Raw genomic sequence first — 14,735 nt, 5'->3', positions numbered from 1 at the left:
AAATGGTAAAAACCCGAGTGTCCGTTCCATCCCTGAAAATGCTATGAAATGTTGGAAAATGATTAAAGTAGTTGAATAGGAGGATAGCTATGTTTAATGAGTTTGACAGTATGGGATATTAGGGGATACCAAATCTTAAAATGAAGGAAAAATTATGTTTGTTATAAATAAAAGATATGTCAAAAAGTAGAATAATTATAAAATTCATTTTCATATTCAGCATAAACATATAATAATTTTACATCGCACTCCGCATCGCAGCAACCACAATGGCCGCAACCGGTAATCGTAACTGCGATTTAAAACCATGTCTAACAAGGTCCTAATATAGCACCCGGCACCTTATCACTTATTTTTAAAAATTCAGCCATTTCTGACAATAACAATGCCCAACAGATTATCAGAATAGTCCAAGGAGTTTCTGTTAGCTGCAAGACAGAAGGAATTGAGATGCAAAATAGGCATTTGATTTCCATTCGTTGGAAGTGTTCTCCATGGGAAAGTTTAAATTGAATTGTGATGGGGCAGTTGCTGTTGGTGATGTGACTGGATGTGGAGGAATTATCAGGGACCATGAAGGTCATATGGTTGTAGCTTTTGCAAACAACTTAGGTAGGTAAGTGGTGTTAATAGCAGAGCTCTGGGCCATTCTCATTGGGGTGCAGATTGCATGGGGAAAAGGTTTTAAAAAGAAGCTGGTTGAGTCTGATTTTTTTTTTATAAGGACAAGTCAAAGATAAGTATAAGTGAATTTACAATAATTCACGCATCCTACTAAGGAAAACTTTCAGAGTGGTTGAGTTGGTTTCTAGTCTTGCTATTTCTCTTAGTCAAGGGGATGTTCCTCGACGAATATTTGTTTCCCTTTAGTTCAAGCTATTCAGGATTTTGTTATTAAGGGGATGTTTATTCTTGGATGCACATATATCTTGAAGCCAATCAAGTGGCAGATGTTCTGTCCAAGTAAGGGTCTTCATTAGATAGTGAGGTCAGAGTTTTTGATGCTGTTCCTGGTTTCATTTCTTCGCCGCTGTTAGTAGACGTATCTTCGGTCTCTTTCTATAGAGGTTTTTAATTGACTTAGTAGTGAGTGTTTTTGCCACTGTTTCTTGACCAAAAAAATACTCCCCCGGAAGTCAAACTACTTTATCAGTGCACACCACGTCCAGCTAAAGTTTTCTTAATCAAAGACTTCAACAATATTTATCAAAAAAGAAAACAAGGCTAAACAATAGGCATGGAAATGGGGTGTGGCGGGTACGGGTATGGGTATTGTCTCCCCGATCCCTTATCCCGACCCCCCAACATATCCCCATACTCGTATCTGATATCTGACGAGTTTAAGTTTATTGTCTCATTTCCGTACCCGTCGGCTATCGGGTATCTCCGATCCCGTTCCATACACGATTCAAATTAGAAAAATACTTTTTTATAAAAAAAAATATTAAAATTTTGATTTTAGAAAAAATAAATTGATTGTTAAACATTTATTTTTAACTACTTATATATCAATAAATTTATTATAACGAGTGTGTCTACAAAAATAGTTAAGAAAATAATATTAAATTATATAAAAATTCTAAAATAAAATTAACTAGTAATAAAAATTTTATGTCTTTTAATTAAATTATACAAAAATTCTAAAGATTTTAAGTGGCGGGGCGGGTTCGGGTTTGGGGTCGGGACGAGTCTAGTAATCTCATATCTGTACTCGTATTCAACTTTTGGTTATCTGGAAAAATCTGAACCCGAATCCGAACCCATACCCGATCAAATCGGGTATTATCTGTCAAAATCGAGACAAATTCGGACAGATATTAACGAGTACGAGTTTTCTTGCCATGTCTACTAAACAACAAAAGTTCAAAACAATCAGTGTGGTTCCGGGAAGATCTCACCAATAACCTCACCGTGTACATCAGGCTAATTGATAAATCATAATATTGATTTTGGAAGATGTAATGAGATTCCCTTTATTTTTCTTTCTATATCGGTATTAAAAATAAGGAACTTAATACTTGATTTTTCTTTTACAATATTTGTACTCTCATAAAAAAATATTTCTTCCTTCCCGTAATAATCATTCTAAGAAAAAAATTGTCTCAAAATAATTGTTATTTTAATTTTTAAATATAACATTAATTAATTTTTCTACTTATATCCCTTATAATATTAATGACATGGGTTACAAAAATAAAAAATAAATTAATGATAATAAAGTTAATTTTATAAAATTATTATTCTCTTTTATTTATTTATTGATTTTTTTTTGTTTGTGAAAATAACTTAAAATAATAATTATAATGAGACAAAAAGATTATAATATTTGTACTTTTCTTTTACATTAATTTTCTCAATTTTTTATCACCACATATTATTTATGATCTCTTTTAGTATATAGATTGACCAAACGAGTGAATCACAATTTTTTAAAGTTTCCTTATATTTTTGGCTTTTATAATTTATTAAACGAGGGATTTTAAAGCACGTAATTTCATTTGCTTAAGTCAAATTAATTTATCATTAAATTCTTAGTTGACACAAATTTTACATAAATATAAATTCTTATTGGAGATGATATGATACTTATATGTCTAAACTAGGATTAGAAAATTGAAAAATATTAACATACTTTTAGTCCCTTTTAAACTCTTAGTAAGACAAAATAAACCGTTAAAATTGTTGGAACTGACATGACATTATAGATAATTTGTTGATATGTTAAGTTAATAGACACATAAGCAGCTAATGCGTGGACATCTAGAAACGACATGTATATAAAATATAAGTTTTTAAATATTAAAGATAAATACATTTTTATTTTATTATGAATATAAATCAAAATTTGAATATTTATTAAGTAACCAAAAAATATTTTAAAGGATAAAAAGTTTAAAGACTGAAATCAGTCTAGGATCTAAAAGTAATTCAAAAAAGTTTAGTGACCATAAACATATTATTTGGGTAATTAAAATCTAAGAAAATAAAAACTTTATCACTTTTATTAGAACCTTTGTAACCTATCACTATCAGCCGATAGGACTCTTTAGCCATATTGATAATTTAATGTACTCACATGGCTCACATTAATATGTAATTAAGACACGGGCGTTACCTCAGACATTCACACAAAAAGCCTCATAAGACCATAGCCTTGGACCTCAATTTTGCCATCGTGGCTTTCTCAATTTCACTCTTTTTGCTAGTCTTGCTTCTTTCTTTCAAATGTTCATCTTCCCTATTGTCACTGAACAAGGGGTCTTTCCTCTCAGTGGAGAAACACGCAGAAGACGTTATTGTTTCCCAAAATCAAATGTTCTGTGCTGGCTTCTCTCAAGTTCGTGAAAATGCCTTCTCCTTTGATATATGGTTCAACGAGTCCCACACTCATAACAACAGCAACACCGTGGTTTGGATTGCGAATCGCGAACAACCCGTTAACGGAAAGTTATCAAAGATTTCCCTCTTAAACAGTGGTAAAGTTGTCTTGGTTAATGCAGGTCAAATCATCACTTGGTCATCAAACACAGCACCACATGCCCCAGTTGAGTTGCATCTCCAAGATGATGGGAATCTTGTGTTACGTGAGCTCCAAGGAAAGATTTGTGGCAAATTTCGATTCCTCAACCGATACTCTTCTTCCCGGTCAACCTCTTACTAGATACACACAACTTGTGTCTTCATGAAGCCAGACTAACCTTTCTTCTGGTTTCTATAAGCTGCTCTTTGACGATGACAACGTTCTTCGTCCTGTTTATGATGGTTCTGATGTTTCAAGCACATATTGGCCACATCCTTGGCTAAGAAGTTGGGAAGCTGGAAGGTTTAATTACAACAGCAGCAGAGTTGCAGTGTTAGATTCTCTTGGAAATTTCAATTCCTCGGATAGTTATGCCTTTTCCACGGATGATCATGGCAGGGTGATGCCAAGAAGATTAACACTTGATTCTGATGGTAACGTTCGTGTGTACAGTAGAAATGAGGCTCTAAAGAAATGATACGTTTCATGGCATTTCATATTTGATACTTGCACCATTCTCGGGATCTGTGGCGCTAACAGCTCTAGTAATTATGATCCTCAAAAGCAAAGAAGATGCTCCTGTCTACCAGGTTACAGAGTAAAGAATCACAGTGATTGGTCTTATGGGTGTGAACCCATGTTAGATCTTACTTGCAATGGAAATGGGTCTACCTTTTTCGAGATGCAGGGTGTTGAGTTTTACGGCTATGACCGCAATTATGTTGCAAACAGTACTTACATGAATTGTGTGAATTCATCTTTAAAAGATTGTAACTGCAAAGGGTTTCAGTACAGAGATGATGGGGACGAAGGCTATAGCTGCTATACAAAGATACTGCTGCTGAATGGGAGGCGTTCTCAAAGATTTAAAGGAACAATTTACTTGAGACTGCCTAAGAACAAAAACTTCTCCAAGGAAGAATCTGTGAGTGCAGATGATCATGTTTGTTCTGTGAAGCTTCCCAGAGACAATGTTAGAAAGCCAGCAAATCGTTTTGAGATTTTTTTTCCGTGACTTGCTACCGTTGTTGGAGCTTTGGAACTGATTTGCTTTTTCATGATTTGGAGTTTCTTGATTTGGAACCGCCAAAAGTCCGGTGCAGATCAGCAAGGCCTCCATCTTGCAGAAGTAGGAATCAGAAAATTTAGTCATTTTGAATTGAAGGAGGCGATAAAGGGGTTCAGCCAAGAGATTGCAGGGGGTGCAGGAGGGGTTGTGTACAAAGACATTTTATCAGATCAAAGACATGCTGCAATTGAAAGACTCTATGATACCAAACAAGGAGAAGGAGAATTCCTTGCTGAAGTGAGCATCATTGGAAGGCTCAACCTCATGAACTTGACTGAAATGTGGGGATATTGTGCTGAGGGAAAGCATAGATTGTTGGTGTATGAGTATATGGAAAATGGTTTTTTGGCAGAGAATCTGTCATCCAACAAACTTGATTGGAGTAAGAGATATAACATTTCTCTTGGAACGGCAAGGGTATAAAGCCTCAAAACATACTCCTTGATGCTAATATCAGCCCAAGGTAGCAGATTTTGGCTTGTCCAAGCTACTTAACAAAAATAACCTCAATAACAATTCAAGCTTTTCAATGATCAGAGGAACCAGAGGGTATATGGCACCTGAGTGGATTTACACTTTACCAATCACCTCAAAGGTTGATGTTTCCAGCTTTGGAATTGTTCTCTTGGAGATGATAACTGGAAAAAGTCCAACAATGGACATTGAAACGGTTGATGGAACAGAGCCACACGATGGTAGGCTGGTAACATGGGTGAGAGAGAAAAAGAGGAGAACATCTTGGATAGAGCAAATATTAGATCCTTCAATTGAACCAAGTTGTGATGTGAATAAGATGGAAATTTTGGCTACAGTTGCTTTCGACTGTGTTGAGGAAGACAAAGATGTTAGGCCTACCATGAAGCAAGTGATTGAGATGCTTCAAAGCTATGAAAGTGATGCATAACGATGAATGCTTATGTTAACAAATTCTATGTGCAAGTCTTAGACGATGGGTTTAGGAACCCATTGATTATCTTTGGAAATTGGTGGATTGGTTTCTTTGTTTTAATTAGCATTTCAAGCTATATCTATGTTTAAAATTTCATATATTGATGCTTCTGTTTGTAGTTAATCTCAGTACTTGTTTCTGATTGTACTTCTTGTTTTTTTTTTCTTTTTTTTCCCTCTACAGGCATGTGGGTCTTTTACCCCAATAATAAAAAAAATTATCCAAATAATACAACTCTCAAACTATTTATCCAAATAATACATATTCCTGTTCACGGTATGAAATTGATTTCCCCCAAATTGGTTCTCAGTTCTTTGAGAACTGATTTCTTAACGCGAATTTTTTAAATTGATAATTTTTTTGTTTTTGTTTTTGTTTTGTAATTATTTTTTGTCTTTTATTAGTTATTCCTTTGTATTTTTTTATCTCTTTCTAAAACAGAAGAATTAATTTGTTGTTAATAAAAAAATTTTAACCCACAAATTTACTTGAACTAAAAATGGATTTAAGTTAACATGAAATATAATAGAATTACAAAAAATACGACAATTTTATTTTTAATGTTGTTGGCTTGAACTTCCAACACGATGATGGTATTTGTTTTTTGAATGATATGGGTTGCGACACAAAACATTTTTTTGGCTGACTTGGGTCTCTCATATTCATTTCGGTGTGTAAAGGAAAGGATACTGGACGACTTTTAGAATTTCTTAACATTTTCTGGTCGAGTCAAATAGGTAGTTCGTGACATTGTGGTCAATACGCTTAATTGCGCAATTTGACAAACAATCCTTTGTATACATTGGAGACACTTTTCAACGTGTACACATGATCTATGTAATCCTTATACTCGTGGTGAACATGTTTACAAGTAGCAACAACATACGAACAAGACATGTGTACCTTTTGGAATTTACCGCAATTGCACCACCTTTGATCTAGCCTAACCGTGAAATTTCCAACTGATTAGACCTCTCTTAGGTTAATTGTCTCTTGCACTAAAAATCATGTATCGCATCAATCAAATTCAAGAACATGGTGAGTGTTGGTCTTTCTTTGTGCATCTTCCATAGCCTTGTTCAATATTTTTGTATAAACATGGCCAAATCTAGTCATTGCTATGATTTCACTCCCTCTTTGGTTGAATAAGTTATTACACCTTTGATAGGTCGATTTGACGACCAACACACTTAGTGGAAAATTTCTTGTTTTCTTGAGTATTGATTTAATTGACATAACAAGATTGATGTTCATGTGTCCCCATCGTCGGCCTACATCCCATGTGAGAGTCCATTCTTGTGGAATTTGGTTAAGCCAATTAATGGCTCGTTCACTATCTACTTTCTCCCTCAATTTTTCTTAGTAGTAGTTGAAAGTAGACTCCACCCTTGCATATGTTGAGTAGTTAAAAACATACAATTTCAATATTATGAATAATACAAAATTAAGTGATATTTACTATGAAGAGAAACAAGTTTGGCACTCACCCATATTAATAATCAGGTTTGTTATGTCATTATTTTTTACTTCCTTATGTAATTTTGTTTAATGTGTCGAATGCATAATACATGCCCAGAATTTTCTAGTGTTCACCCACTATCTCGTCTTGAGTAGACACTTTTGATTGACTTGTGTTTGTCTAAAATCAAGCAAAGACCATTTTATGGTGTGACATGCCTTTTCAAACTATTGAGGAAGAAGAACCAAGTTTTCATTGTTTCATCCTCGACAATGATGAATCCTATTAGAAGGATTTTTTTTTGTTCCCATCCTGTGCAACTGCCACAAGGAAAGTCCCTTTGTACTTTTGGGACAACTAAGTTCCATCGACCTGAACAACGGGCTTGCAATATTGAAACCTTTTGAAAGAAAATGGAATTTTACGACACCCTCTACCATATGACCTTGATTGGTGGGCATTGGTAGTGTTTCATTCTCTACAACCATACCAAGAAGATATGTCTACATAGCTTGCAACAATCTTGGTAAATCGTGGTACAATTTTTTTCAGTTGTCATAGATGTTTTCAATGGTTTTTTGCTTTGCCAACCATGTTTTCCTATACATCATAGTGTATCCTTTAGTGCTTTTGACATGTGCTATCAAGGTTGGCACTGAAGTTGATCTATAGTTGTTGATCAACATGCGGATACTTTTACTGATGAGCATATAAGATAATTTTACATGACCTTGTGATATGGCAGGATTTGAGCATGTATGGGGTTCATGGAGCTTTCTAATTTCCCATTTCTTACTTGCTAGGATGTATGCTGTTTTGTACGTCCAAGCACATCCATCGTCATCACATTTGACAATTAGCTTTGTTGAATTTGACAATTTGGTATTGTAATTAACTCATTTGTTCACATGATATTGTTGCAAAACATGTTGAACTTCTTCTTTGATTTCAAAGCACATCCCTTCAAAGAGGGTTCCCATCGAATGTTGAACATCTTCACGATCCAACGTATGACCGTATTCAAAATCTTGGAAATTAGATTTAAAGTCAACATTATGCATGTGTGCTGCAATGTAGTATGTTGGTGCAGTTGTTGATGAAGGTATAAGATCAGCCTCTTCATCACGTTCTTCATGGGGTTGGTTGCATAAAATTTTATCTTCATCATCACTAAAGGGACCAAGTTCTTTGTTAGGTAAGCCAAACTCTACAAATTCAGGCTCATTTGGTTGAGTTGGTGGGATAAGCTTTGCTTTAGGAGTTCTTTAGTATGCATGGGGTTAATCCTCAGTAAGACAAATTATTGTTAGGCTAACAAATTTATGGAAAATGGTGTGGAAAGAAGTTGTGTAAAAGAAGATGTGGTTGATTGTCATTCATGTTCTTGTCATTGGGTTAAATCTAATGTCGGCTAGTAGAAATCAACATGAGTATATGATGGGGTTGCATCGAATACATGTGAATAACTGGATTGGGGATATGAATAATAATGGGGTTCATGACGTATTGGCTGAGGAATTGGGATGGAAAGCATTTTTAGCACAATGTTTGCATACAATTCAATGGTTGAAAGAATCTAATGTTGGCGAATAACAACAACCATACCTTTAACGTCATCATCGTCAACAACTTTTACTGACGTAAACTTGAGCATTCCGCATCCAACTAGTTGGGGGTATTCTAATGAGATATCACTGATTCGGTCATGTGGTTGAAGTATGACCTTTTGGTGAATTCTCCTTTTCAAAGGCTTCAAGTGTGATGTCTCGCTTTGACGTAAAGAACACTGGGTTGGGGAATTCAAATGTATCCCCTTCATTTGATTTGATTATTTGACCATTGTAGTGCACTAATCAATGGATGGGTGAGGAAGACATGTTGTGTATTGTGTTTGCAGAGTTGGAAGTAATTAATTGAGAAAGAAAGTGTTGTGCGAATGTGTAAATGAAGGTGAATACACCTTGTATATATAGCAAAAATCTTAGACGTCATGTGAACCGTTCATTTTTCATATACCATATGAATCATTCGTTTTAGATTGTTAATTAAAGCATTGGATTCCCTGACACCTTGACGCAAAGAAAAGGATTCCCAAATGCACTAACGTAAAACATCGAATTTCCTAACGCAAAGCAAAGGATTCCCTAAAGCCTTGACGTAAAGCATTGGATTTCCTAATGACCTGACGCAAAACAAAGGATTCCCTGATGCACTAACATAAAGCATTAGATTCGCTAACACCCTGACATAAAGCATCAGATTAACGTAAAGCAAAGGATTTTCTAATGCCTTGACGTAAAACATTGGATTCTTTAACACCCTGACCCAAATCAAGGGATTCCCTGATGCACTGACGAAAGCATCGGATTTCCTATCATCTTGATGTAAAGCAAAAGATTCCCTAATGCAAAACATTTTTTAAATATCACAACTATTTTTATTATAAAAATAAGAAATTAGCAACAACGAAAATCACAAACTTAATACAACTATTTGCAAACACATAGTAATACAACAATAAACAACACACATGAAGACTACAAATCTTGAAAACCAAAATAAAACCTTTTAAACTTACAATATTAAATTAAAACCAAAATTTCATATCAGAAATCAAAATTACATTTCTTCCTTTTTCTTATAAGCTTAAGAGTCAATATTAAACCATACTAATATTGTATAAAAATATATTCTCATTATTACTATTTAATTTTATTATTAGACTATGTTCAATAAAAACAAGTTAAAAATAACTCAAAGTTAAAAAGTTAGTTAAAAACTAAAAAGTTAACTAATAACTAAAAGCTTTTTAAGCTAGTTTATTAAATCTTAAGTGATTAAAACTATAGATTGAAGTAGCTAACAAATATAAAATAATAGAAATGAACATTAATATGATATTTTAATATAAATTTCAATTTTTATTTTATGATTAAAAATATTTTTTGAGGTGTTATAATTTTAGTTTTCATTTTAAACTCTTGTAATTTTTATTTATGGATAAAATATTTTCAATTACATTTTTATTTTTAATTATCATATTAATTTTCATAATATGTATTATACTATTAATCTTATAATATATCTTAAAATATTTTTAATAATTTATAAAATAAAGTAAAAAAATACTTTTTTTACTGCATCGATATCTTAAAAAAAACACCTAAGTAGATATTATATTTTTATTGTGTTAATCAGCGTAATAGTTAAAATAAATAGTCTAATATTAAATTATTCAAAAAATGAGAAAACAAAATAAATCTAACATATTATTATCAATTTTGTGAAGCATAATGTTGAAAAAATAAATTAAATATTATAAATAATACAATGGTTAAAACAAGTAGTGTAATATAAAAAGTGTAAGAGGAATGAATGAAAAAAAAAACAATAAAATTATATTTTATTTAAAAAAGATTATAATAAATTTTAAAAAAGATTTTAAGGATAAAAATAGAATAAAATATAAAAAATTTGAAACTAAAATATTCACTTTGAGAAACATTAGAAATTATTAAAAGAAATTATTGATCGAACAAACAAACAAGTTGATAAATAAGTTTTTTAGCTAGTAAAAATTAATTATAATGACTTGCCAATATAATTTTATTTCTAATAAATACTCAACTTTTGTGTTTGTCTACTAATAAATTTTTATTTTGTGCTAAGTTCCTAATAAAATAACTATTTTATTTTTTATTTTTGATATTTTGTTTTAATCATTGAAAAAATAGATAATTTTGTATTTACTCTCTGATAAATTAATGAATTGTGTTTTAGTCTCGACTAATTACAAATAAAATAATTTATCAAAAACATACAAAACCCATTAATTTATCAGAGACTACAAAAAGTGTAAAAGGCCAAAATTAAAATTAATTTTTTAACAGAGACTCACAAATACAAAAATCAAATATTTATTAAAGATAAAAACATATTTAACCCTTATAGTAATATTATTTTAATTATAATATTATAATTTGAAAACGGGGAAGGGGAACTTCCTTCATGCTTTAATTTAATCGATTATCATGGGCTGGATAATGGTTGTTGCAGGTTTTATTCATACTTCTGTGCAATTCCTTGCTCACTTGGATAGAATATTTTTTTTTTGAGTTCAACCAAAATTTTTGAATATTTTCTTATAATTTCACTCTACCAAACAATTAGTAATCTCTTATATTCTCACTCTATTCCTTTATCTCCCTCTCTATTTTCACTCTACCAAATATCTTCCTTCTTATTTGATAGTTGGAGTAGGTCTAACTAGCATCTGCCATAACATTTGGTAATGGCTGAAAATTTCCCTTTGAACCTATATTAGCCAACTTACGTGAAGCCATGCATCCGTATATGAACCGTAGTAATATATATACTATACCTCAGTTGCTGACAACCAATTCATATAAGTGGACTTTCTTTTTGTTTTCTAAGTTTGCTTTTGTGGCTCAGATGAATCCCAGCTGGACAAGGGGCACAGTATTGTTGTACATACACTTCAATCACGACTTATCTTCTGTGTCTGCATTGAATGCAAGATTAAGCGGGTGCTCGGATCTTGCAGGAGTATGGTATTACAACAAGATATAATTTTGGATTTACTTACGATATTATCATTTTTCAGTATTGACGTGATTTTGAACTATTTTTACAATGTTTTAAGACACGAAATTGGTATCGTTGGATTCATTGGAATGCAAATTAAGCAACTCTACTAAGGTGAAAGCAACAAAACCAAATTATTGAGGTGAAAATCGGATAGTAAGTTACCGACATGTTCAACTTTTTTCCATTATATTTAAAAGTTTTTTTTTTCAGTTTTCGGGAATAATTTTGAACTATTTTAACACTTATTCAAGACACCAAATAGGTACCGTTGGGATGCATTGACATGCAAACTAAGCAACTCTATTAAAGTGGAAGCAAAAAAACCAAACTATCAAGGTGAAAATTGGGTGATGAGTTACCCACATGTTCAACCTTTTTCCATTCAAAAGTGATTTTTTCAGTTTTTAGAAACGATTTTGAACCTTTTTAACACATTCAAGACGCAAAATTAGTACCATTGAATTCAGTAACATGCAAACTATGAAACTCAGATAAAGTTCAAATTAAAAAACTCATTCACTCACTCAAAATCAAACAACAAAGGACCTCCTGCAACAGCCAATTTGGATGTTTAAAATACTAAATTAACTCAAACTTAACAATTAACACACTAAAAATACAACTTAAACTACACATCACCATAACAAATTTAGTACAAATAATAAACAAAAATATATTTTATATATGTTAAAAATTAAATACAAAATTAATATTAATTTAAAAATTAAAAAAAACATAAAAAACATTCAAATTCTGGTCGGGGGACCGAATTCCCAACGGTTTTCTTATAATAAAAAAAAATACAGTGTGAACTGTGAAATTGGGTCCTGCCAAATCAAATTCAGCACAGTGAACAATAAAGGAGATTAGTTATGTAAATAATTTGGGGCTTAATTAAGTAATTAAAAAATTAAAAATAAATATTAATGTAAAAAAATCATCATGCAATTATATTTTTTTAAGCAATCATCATGCTATTATATTTATAATATTATTATAACCAATGGTATTATAAAATTTGTGCAGACACCATCTTAGACTTACATGTTAGCATTTTATACATATGAACCCACTTTTAAAATGAGTACTTTAGTAAGTTTTTAAGCTAATTTATAATTTATTAAACTAGTTTAAAAGTTTATTTAACCAACTTCATTTGAGTAAAAAAAAAGACTTATTTCAATAGTTTTTTCTCTCACAAGTATACTCTTTTAAAAGTAATCATATTCAAAACAAGGTTAGACCAAACATTGTTTTGCAGGGAGATTTGGATTTTAGTTTGTCACGTTTTGTGAACTACCCCACTACAAAAAAGGGAATTTTGCCTTCGGTTTGTTTTTTATGGTCTAAATAAACTTCTAAAAAATATTACAATTCTGACTGAAAAATTAACCGCTACAATCGAACCCAATTTTTACTACTCATGTCATGTCCCACCTGATTCAATACTCATTTTCACTAACATTAGGGTGCTTACCCCCCCTCCCCCTTCTCTCCCCTTCTTCTACATCATCTTGTTACCGTGTCGCTCGAGTCTCCATTGAAACCCTTGCAATTATCACCGCAATCACAGGGCTTCAACGTTCCGCCATGAAATCGTGATGCTTGCCGCTTAAAGTACTCTAAAGGAGAAGCTCCGAGTGATTGATGTCGATTCCAAAGTAAATTGCTTTTTCCGTTTTCGCCAAGGCTTCTCTAAGGTTTTGGATTCGCTTTGTTTGAACTTCGAGCTCGTGTTGTGTTTGGGCGAAACCTAATTTCGCCACTATGAAGGCAATGCCAGTGCGGGTTTGGGAATGGCTTTGGAGTTGACTCAATTGGATGAAATATTAAGACAGTTCTCGTTGACTGGTTGTCAAAAAATTTAAGAACCAAAAATAGCAAAAAGTTCTGGATCAAAAAACATAATCTATCCATAATTGAGTGTGTTTGTTTTTCTTTTCAATATCCCGCAAACAAACGTTCAAGGAGACAAAACAAATTGTTGTCTCTCATAAAACAGTGCTTTGGAACACATGCCCATGGAATAAAAGGGTAAAACAAACATAACCTAAATGATATAAAAGTTAAAGTTGCTATGGTTAAGACGTAAAAACCACATCCTTAATGCATGACCAAACACACATGATTGCAAAGACATAGAATGAAACACATAGAACACTTATATCAAATTTATGGTGAAAATCATGTTTGATATAAAATTAGTTAAACATAAATCATGTTACCAGTTAACTACTTCAATTTTGACCAAAAAATAATTTGTAAAATTGAATTAATTAAAAATAAAATTTACAGGCTCTAATCTAGACACACTTTGATAAGCATTTAGATTAAAGCTTCTAAAATGAGAACATATCATATGTATTTTATTCAATAAAAATCATTTTTATAATTTTATGTTGATAAATTTAATCGCAAAACTTATTGAAATAAATTTAGAAAAATTAAAAAGTCATGAGCCACTTTACTTTTAAGGTATAATTATACTTTTTATCACTATGTTTTTATTTTTATTCTTTAACAAATTTTATCCAAACAAATTATTTTAATACATTTTACCTCTAACTTTTAAAAAATTTATAAATTTTACCTTTCCACGTTTATCCATTAATTGACTAACATAAACAAACTTAAGAATTTTACCTTTTCACATTTGTCCATTAATTGATTAACATAAAGTTGGCCTGACACGTTGACATGGCAAAAGTTAGAGAGCAAAATCCTAATATCAATGAGCACGATATCAATGAACACGATAAGCACTTTAGAATTATTTTATACTAAAGTTTTGACCCAATATCAATATGGATAAGGCTCTGCCAAAATCCTACCAAAATGTTACCATTTTTTTTAGGAAAACATAGAAGATCCTTATCGGTTTTTTGATATTAAGTCGAGTACTGAAGATCCTTACCATCCCACACTCTTTGGGTCTTACGATGATCTTATTTTCCGTCAAGCACCAGTCTAACCATAAAGGACTTCCATTGCTTTTCAAAAACAGATATCAAGGGCACACCTTTGCAGACTTACAAATCCCAGGTTTTAAAAAAAAACAAAAAAAATTCAAAAGTAAAGTAAACATCTGAGTTCTAAATCATATTCGCATTTTCTAAATGAAGATAACTAA

General features: G+C 32.0%; 1 pseudogene; it reads left to right on the top strand.

Moving 5' to 3' along the window:
* Positions 1-494: 494 nt before the first annotated feature.
* Positions 495-5,718, top strand: LOC114397239 (annotated as a pseudogene).
* The last annotated feature ends 9,017 nt before the right edge of the window (positions 5,719-14,735 follow it).

The sequence above is a fragment of the Glycine soja genome, chromosome 18 (assembly GCF_004193775.1).
Source record: "Glycine soja cultivar W05 chromosome 18, ASM419377v2, whole genome shotgun sequence".
Classification (NCBI taxonomy): Eukaryota; Viridiplantae; Streptophyta; class Magnoliopsida; order Fabales; family Fabaceae; genus Glycine; species Glycine soja.
Note: the sequence above shows the minus strand (reverse complement) of the source record. Positions and strands in the feature narration are given on the sequence as shown.